Source organism: Neomonachus schauinslandi, chromosome 10, assembly GCF_002201575.2.
Source record: "Neomonachus schauinslandi chromosome 10, ASM220157v2, whole genome shotgun sequence".
Lineage (NCBI taxonomy): Eukaryota > Metazoa > Chordata > Mammalia > Carnivora > Phocidae > Neomonachus > Neomonachus schauinslandi.
The window spans coordinates 62665851-62674837 of NC_058412.1; the positions used below are offsets into that span (position 1 = coordinate 62665851).

An 8987-nucleotide genomic window follows, 5' to 3' on the forward strand; every position below is an offset into this window, starting at 1 on the left:
TTTTTAAATATTATGATTTGATTAGAGTTTTAGGATAAGGAAGCAGTCCAAAAAGAAAATATTTTGCTCCAAGTTTATCTTTATTATTATAGATATGGGAAAAGAAGGTTATTAAAGGAAATATTCTGAAAATAGCATCTGAATATAAACACAGCTGATATAGAAAACACAAATTTTTATTTAAGTCATTATTAAAATATTTAAACATGAACTAGTGTTTAAGGTATAATATTGCTACTGGAATCTGAAGGTTGTTTGTTGCTGAGAAACTGGGTGCTGATTTTATTTTCAAGAGGTTTTTTTGTTGTTATAAATATCTCATAGCATCACAAGAAATAATGGCTCAGCAACTATCTCTTCAGCTGCAAATACCTTTTCAGTTCATTCATCTCCTTCATGTGTTCTGAGCTGCTAGATTCAGACCTGGGGAAAAATATTTTTCTCCTTTTCTGCAGTATTTCTTGCTTTGTTTTAGTTACCTCAATAACTCTTTCCCTTTGTTCTACTTTGGAAGGCACAGCCATTAAAGAAGTTCACAACTTATATTTTCTGATTGAGGCCCAGGAAAGTTTCTCAGCATTTTCTCAAAGGCACATGGGTAACCTTATCATTTATGAAATTCAGGCCTAAACTCCATAATGTTTTAGCTAAAAATAAGTATCTGATTCCTTTCCCATGGCTTCAACAACATTCTGGGTAGCAATGCTAGGTAGAGAGAATCATGGAATGTAAAAATCATAACTAAAATATTTGTTCTGGCTCATTCTATTGGCACTCTTGTCTTTTTTCCCCCCCTTAAGAGTCATTACATGCTTCCATTTTCAATATTAAAAAATCAGTATTTTTGACATTAAAACTCAAATTTTAACAAAATAAAAGGGGGAAAAAAAACCCCAAGGTACAGTCTAAGGGAAACCTATCCTGCCTCCACCCCCACACCAGCCCAGGTCCTAGACCCGTGTGCCCTGCAGTACTCCCAGTCACATATATGTATATGTACATACCGGGTGCACTCATGCACAGGCTGGATGTGGGAGGCAGCTGGCTCAGGAGCAAGTATCAAAATAGTTTTAGAAATGACTGTCCAGCCCAGCACAGGCATTAGAAAAATACTCTTTGCAAAGGAAGGTGGGAAGAATGGTGTGTGGAATAGGAGATGGCATGGCTGCTAGCCTCAGCTCTCCTCTTCCTGTGGCACTGGGCCCCCAGGGTAGCCGATCTGAAGGGGCCAGTCTGAATGCGCCCCAGAGGCTCTGGGCTGAGTACTGGGCCCACGCCCTGAGGCCAAGGTGGGCAGATCCCACCAGAGCCCACAGATTAGCAGGTATTGGTCCAAGTGAAGGGACAGGCAGGAGCCAGGGATGCTGGATCCCAGCTCCCAACAGGGCAGGTGGCTGGGAGTTCTGGCCTTCCTCATTTGACCAACATGATGCAGGCTTGAGCCTCTTCTTACATTAGGTACCCCAGATTCTTCTCAGAATCCTCTGAGGAGCCCAGGAAATCTTTCACGTCCTTCATCCTACCATCTCCTGTTGGGTCCAGCGTGGTGTAGTCACTGGTGGCCAAGTCCATGGACATGTGCAAGAGGATGGCCTCTGGTGGCTCTAGGGTGTCTGTTCCCTTGCTGCAGACAAGACCAGGGCTCCCATGGCAGATTCATGGGGCCACCATGATGCCCGGAGTTCCATTGGCCTGGCTCAGCTTGGGTGACCCTGGGAACCTGCAGCTGGCATGGGCAGTATCATGCAGCCTGCTAGTGTCCAGATAGGTGAGCAGCTTTGCAATGTTCTGGGCACTTAAGGAGAAGCGTTCAAATTTCGACTGGGAACATCAGGTAAAAGCCCCGACTCGGCCATGTGAAGACACAGAGGGAAATGACGCTGACGTTCTCCTTCCAGATGCAGGAATAGTGGTTCTGGGATCACAGGCCAGGCACAGAGAAGATGTGGATGTCACTCAGGTTGGTGAGGCAGGCCTGGCAGGTCTTGGTATAGCCCTTATAGGCCACACTGGCAAACGTAACAAGTGCCATTTTGTGCGGGCAAAAGCCCTTGTGGTCATCAGCTTGACCTTGATCTCGGCGCTCACCTTGGGTATTGTGAACACCTTGAACTGCTCCTCAGAGGCAGTGTGCAAGGCATGGTCGCCCTGCAAGTCAGGCAGCTGCACCAGGTCCCGCGAGGCCACTCAGAATGCAGGCAGCGCGTGGCCGCGCACGTACTGCACCGCGAAGCCAAGGCGGGCGCGCAGTGTGTCAGTTGCATCTCCATGCCTGCTCCTCCCACCGTTCCCGCCTTGTTCTCGCTGTTCGCACAGCCATTGCGTAGGCAAACATGGAGCCTGAGTTCGTGCCACACGGAGGTCTGGGGCGGGCTGCATATCCAAGGAACGTGTCAGGAAGCGGAGGCAGCACATAGTACTGGATAGGGAGTGTTCAGCCAGCAGGGCTCGATGCGGGGCTGCACGGGCATCATCATCTCCTCATCCTCGGGGCGGGCCTGCTCCACGCAGGGGCCTCCTGCAACTTGCCGTGAGCATTAGCTGCCGCTTCTTGCCTGAGACGCGGCTCTTCCGGATGAACAGTTGCGCGGGAAAGACTGGCACAGTGAGCAACTTCGCCTGGGAGCACAGCCCCAGGGATTGTTGGGTCTGAAGGGTGCACTTGGCCAGCACAGGGCTCTTGCACTGGTAGTTGAAGAGGCCATAGCCATGACTGATGCAAAAGGCTGCAAGGCTCCTAAGGCTTCTCTCGAAATGGATGTGACAGCAGCTGGCGGCAGGCACTGAACCAGCACATGGGGCTGGAAGCCAGAGGGTGAGAGCTCAGCCACTCCTGGCCCTTCCATGTGAAGCCCAAGCCCTCACAGTCCTGGAGGAGGTCGTGCTGACCACCTGCTCTGATGCCACGTTGCTTAGCTCCAGCATCAGCACCTGGCCTGCAGTGCCAACCACCACCATCTGAGCTGCGTCCTTGCAGAGTACCACCTTCTCCACGGACAGGACTGGATCGTGGCTGTTGATGTCCAAGCAGCCCATCCTGCAGAAGGGTGACCAGTCGTCTCCTAGCCTGTTGGCGTGTTTGCCAGGCCAATGGGCTGGCCTACTGACATGCTTGCAGTCGGCCTGGAAGAGGACAGCTCTGCTAAGCTTGCAGAGTGGCCACAGTGCCATGGCTGGGGACCTCCCAGAACTGCACTGTGCGGTCCTCATTGTAAGTCAGCAGCAGACCTCGCCACCATGGCTCCTGGGCCAGATTCTGGCCCCTGGTGATGGACCAGCTGGAGGCACTGCAGGCCCCCTGGGGGTGCTGCAACTCGCCAGAGCTTACAACATGGGCCCACAGCTTGGCGGGGACCTTGGCGAAATGGGCCAAGCAGGTAACTGCCAATGGGTATCTCTGTCTTAATGCTGAATATATACAGGAGAATAATTTTTCTAGATTTTAACTCTATCATTTCTCCATACGTTATTTAGCTGCCACAAGCAAACATGCTGGGCATCCAGTGAGCATTTGGGCATAAGTCTTTATCTGAAACAGAAGCTAGGTACAAAGATAAGTTGGAGGAATCAAAGTATTCAAGATGGATTCTACCTGAGCTATCTGTACTGTGAGACATGGCTTAGTTTATACCAACAATAGTGTTATATCTACCAATTTCTAAGTCATTTTCTTATTAAAATACTTGAGCAGGTGTACCTAAAAATGCCTTCAATCACTTCTGTGTTAATTTGAGAGGAGAGTTTTGCAAACCAGTGAAATTTAATTTTAGAATCCCATTCAGTTAAGCCTGGGAAAGAAAGGAAGGCAAATTGGAGTTTTTGGTTTTGCTTTGACACCTTATAATACAATTAGGGCTTTTATGACCAAAGGAAAGTGATAACTACAGAAGAAAATTGTGACAGTTCTAACATTCAGTAGATTAAAAGATTTTATGTACATTATCAAACTCACCTCAGTAGTTCCGGAAAGAAGGGAGAGAGAAATGTTGCTATTTGTGTTTTATACCAATGTCAGTAGTATTAAATTATCAAAGAACATTTTAAATGCGAATATGTATACTGTGTATATATACATACAGTACACACACAGAATGAGAATAGCTTTAACTTTCCCAGTTTTTAAACTTTCTTTTCATCATCAGTGGTTTCCTTTAAGAAAGTTTTTTAGGTAAGCATCCTAGCATGTTCTGTTTTCCATCTTGTTTGTCATTAAGTTGTCATGTTTTATTCTTTGTTTCAACTGGGTGATGTTAAGGGATTGATGGTCCAGTACGTAAACAAACTGACGAGAGGAGCTAGAGAAGACACCAGGAGGCTCATGATGAAATCTTTCTTTTTTTTTTTTTAAAGATTTTCTTTATTTATTTGAGAGAGAGAGTGAGCAAGTGAGAGAGAGAGCATGAGCAGAGGGAGAGGGAGAAGCAGACTCCCTGCTAAGCACAGAGACTGATGTGGGGCTCAATCCCAGGACCCTGAGATCATGACCTGAGCCGAAGGCAGATGCTTAACCAACTGAGCCACCCAGGTGCCCCAGAAACCTTTCTTAATGACATTTCCCTATGAACACAGCCTGCCTACAAGCTGTTACTGAATCAAGAGTATATCACCAAATGGAAGTTTGGAATTGACCCCCCTACACACACACACACACACACACACACACACATCACAGGTGCAAAAATCCTGCATAGAGTTGACATCTGTCTTCCACTTTGGTTCCTAGACTTTGTCACTAACCTCACCAATGAGCAAATATAAGTACATCTGCTTTCTAAGAAAGCTCCTATTGAATTACCCATACTACACTATAATTTCCAAGTTAGTGCAATAATCCATAAACATTAGCATTGCTCCCAACTATGCTGAGTATGCAAAATAAATCATGAGTCACAAAATATTTGCTACAAAGCCAAGCCCATCCTTCACATGAACAATTTTCAGAAATGCAGACAGACTTATGAGCAACACTTACTTAAAATTTTTAGAACTTTTCCTGCCCTTTGAGACCATTCTTCAACATCAGGTTCGGCTCCTATAGTGAACTGAACATAAAGCTTAAAGATGAACAAATGTAAATTAAGATAAATTATTCTATTTTCAGTTAATAGTTTGGTAGAGCTTACTGAAGGAAATGTCACTTTACTTAATTTTCCGAGCTCCAGTTTTTGCTTTCTCGTATATCCAAATGCATACATACACAGACACAGACATGTACACCCACTTCTTGACTTCTCTTGACTTCTCTAATAATGGGTTGACATTCTGGATTCACTGATTTTCAGTGGCATAACCAAAACTTTCTCAATCAGGAATTTTAAAAGTATATCTTCTAGGATCTCCATTCATTCCTACCAGATTTCCTTCTACATAGGCATAGGTTCCCTTTGATAGTCAGGATCAACGTTAACATATTTGATATCAGGTAGATGTCAACATGTTTTAGTTTTATTTTTTAACAGCAAAACAGCTCAGATTTTCTTTGTAATTTATTTTTGGTATCAGTATCATTCCATTTTCTCCATGCTGCCCTTTTGAAGCACATTTAAATCTTCCTTAAAATATAGTGAGCACTCTTCTAGAGAATGCCTAACTTTATTTTAGTTCCTTTGATTTGCAATGCATAGCTGTAGCAATACATTTCCACATATTATTTGTTTTCATCACTGAAGCTCTTTGTTGCAAAGAGTTTTTAGAAGTTTGCTTTTTGGGATAACTTCCTAGACTGTCAGGTTTCTACTCAGAACTCTTTGCCTTCTTTTTTTTTTTTTTAAGATTATATTTATTTATTTGAGAGAGAGAGAGAGCATGAGAGGGGGGGAGGGTCAGAGGGAGAAGCAGACTCCCCGCTGAGCAGGGAGCCCGATGCAGGACTCGATCCCAGGACTTCAGGATCAGGACCTGAGCTGAAGGCAGTTGCTCAACCAACTGAGCCATCCAGGTGCCCAGAACTCTTTGCCTTCTGACTGGTGTAATTTACATACAATTTAAATTGTCTTCATTTGATTATATTAGGGGATGGCATGAGATGATTCTAGGTTTTCTTTTTTTTTTTTTATAGATTTTATTTATTTATTTGACAGAGAGAGACACAGCGAGAGAGGGAACACAAGCAGGGGGAGTGGGGAGGGAGAAGCAGGCTTCCCGCCAAGCAGGGAGCCCGATGCGGGGCTCGATCCCAGGACTCTGGGATCATGACCTGAGCCGAAGGCAGACGCTTAACGACTGAGCCACCCAGGCGCCCCTGATTCTAGGTTTTCAAACTTCTGTGTACTTAATGCATTAAGAAAAAAGTGCAATTTCAAAGTAGAAGCTCAAGACCAAATAGGGGGCAGGGCGGGGTAAGAATCATGTGTGGTGTTAGCAGGGGTAGTTGAGGCATGGGGATAGGCACTGTTGCCAAGGGACATTTCATGTCTAAAAGCAAGCTCACTGATAATTTTGCAGAGACTATTGCATGGACGCTGCTCTAAACGCTTCTTGTTCTTTCCCAACTGAATTCATATCAAGTCTAGTAGAAGAGTAGATGTTGCTTTTTCTTGGGGAGCCGATCCATCATTGCCCTGAGAATGCCAGAACACGTGCCAAGGAATGGTGGAGGTTAGATTCTACTTCTGGAGGAATGACATAACTTGGTAACTTCCTTCCAAGTGATCCATTCATTAACATGTCTTATAAATCTCTCATCAGCCGGGGTAGTTTAAAAAACAAACAGACAAGAAAACAACTGTGGGAGTAAATGTGTTGTCCTCATTGACAAGTGCTTTGACCACTAAACCACTTCTAAATTCTCAAGATGATATATTTATACGTGTGTGTGTGTGTGTGTGTTACTGGTACTTAATGCTGTGCTGCCTGCTAATTTAGTTTCATCTACAGTCTTGGAAATGATTTCTTTCCTTCCAAGATCCAAGTCATTACTGTGAATAATTGAAAAAGCAGGGCTCTACCCTCTTGGTAACATCTTTCCACCTTGCAGTCATCCCACTGATTGGCACTGCTGTGGCCATGCCTGACCCTTCACCCAGTTTGAGGGCTTGTTTGCCTGCCTCGTGCAGCCCCGTACTTCCCGCACTCACTTTTCTTGTTGAAATGTTTCCTGACAATGTAAGTGTACTATTAAATGTGCATGCAGTTCCTCACCATGTTCCTCCTTTGTGCCAATCATGTATCTTGATTTAGTCTTTTGTGTCTATTTTTTTCCTAACTTACACAGACTTTTTTTCTCCAGCAAAACTGAATCCATACAGCAACAGCTAGTGTCCTGCCCCAAATGTGCTCTCCCCTGTCTCTCAAGGTGCAAGTTCAGTGCTAGACTTTTCCTTTTCCATCCTGCTTAGAGATTCTGTGACACGCACTGTCTCCATTATTTCTAGAAGATGCCCAATAAATATGTGCAGAGTTGAAATATGTCTTTCTTTCATTAAAATATAAGCTCCTTGAGGACAGGGACTGTGCCTTAGTGCCCCTTGTGATGTACGTACGGCATTAGGCATTTTTAAGACATATTTTTTGATTCACAGATTTTTTGATAAATTTGAGAAACTGTTTTGCTCAAGTTTTTTGTTTTTTTTTTTAAGAAAGGTCGGATTTTCGATTTTTCCAATTCTTGCAAGTCTTCTATTTTAGATAGTAGTTCCTCAGAGGGACTCAGCTATTTCCCTGCTATGTCACTGTCCAATGTCTGCTTCCTATAGGCTTTTCTGTGTGTATCTTCTGGGGGGGGGGGGAAGCTCTTGTCCAGTCTGCTGCTCTGTAGAAATAACTGAAAGGGCAATAATGTGGCATTTGTTAGATGTTAAAAAATGGAAGGAAGGGGAGGCTTTTAATTGTATGGGAAATTTAATTAGATTTAGACTAATTAAATTCATTTTTTATATTAACATGTTCACAAATATTATTGCATCTCGTTAGATTTCATTCTTCTAGCATTACTGAACAATATTCAGTAGTAGTTTCAGATTACAATAAGTTCATTATGAAGATAAGGTGGAATTAGTGTAGGAAGCTCAGCTGGTTGAAGGGGTCTGTACTTTAATTACTGCAGAGGGTGTGCATATTAATTACAACACAAGTGATATTTACTGTACCTCAGGAACATATGACAGGGTAGAGATACTGACAGCACCAGCTAATAAACTCAGTATGATAATGAGGAGAAAAGACCATAAAAATAGAAGGAAATAAAATTATTCATAAAGTATATTGATCCCAAAGTAAAGACATTAAGCTCTGATGAAGGGCAACAAAAGGGAAGCTCCTCACTTTATCAAACAAATAACCAAAGTAGAGAAATGTTAGCGGGGAGACAGATTGTGATTATACTGGTCACATGATCACACTCCAGAGAGTACACGGGAGCCATAACATGGGAGATTTTTAATAAATCAGCAGAAAGCCATACTGTCACCTGCAGGAACCGAGGTCTCAGTGGCTAAGGACAGCTCCGTAGAGAAGTCGAATGTGCTGTGGTGTAAACTGGGAGGAACCACATGCATACAAAATTTGGCTCAAGAGCCACTGTCCCCTCTGAAAAAACCAAGGGCAAACCTAAGAATCCTGTGAGAATTACTCTCAATAGCAACCTAGGGTCCCTCACCCACTTTTCCCTGTCCTTAGAAATCACCAGCTCTGATTTTGAGATGGTAAATAAGGGAACAGTTGGGGGTTGGTTGGAGAATTTTCCCAGTAAATGCTCAATTATGTCATGATCCTGTCTGAATCTGCACAGCCCGAAGGAAAGTTCAAATTTTGGCCTACAGCGATTAAATCTGAGATTTGTTTTGTTTTGTTTTTACATGGGCCTTCCAAAGAAACGGTCATTTTTTAAAAACAATTATTTAATCGACTACCAACGTTTATAAACAAGTTCATTTTAGAAAAAAAAAAATTGGCTAAAGTGCTAATTCTTAATTTACATTAAATAATTACTATAGTCAGGTTTCTGCTAAGTATTTGTCATTTTCGAGTTTATTAGCCAAAATCTACCA

General features: G+C 43.4%; 1 pseudogene; it reads right to left on the reverse strand.

The window, feature by feature from the left end:
• Nucleotides 1-1413: 1413 nt before the first annotated feature.
• On the reverse strand, nt 1414-7007 carry LOC110590405 (annotated as a pseudogene).
• Nucleotides 7008-8987: the final 1980 nt, after the last annotated feature.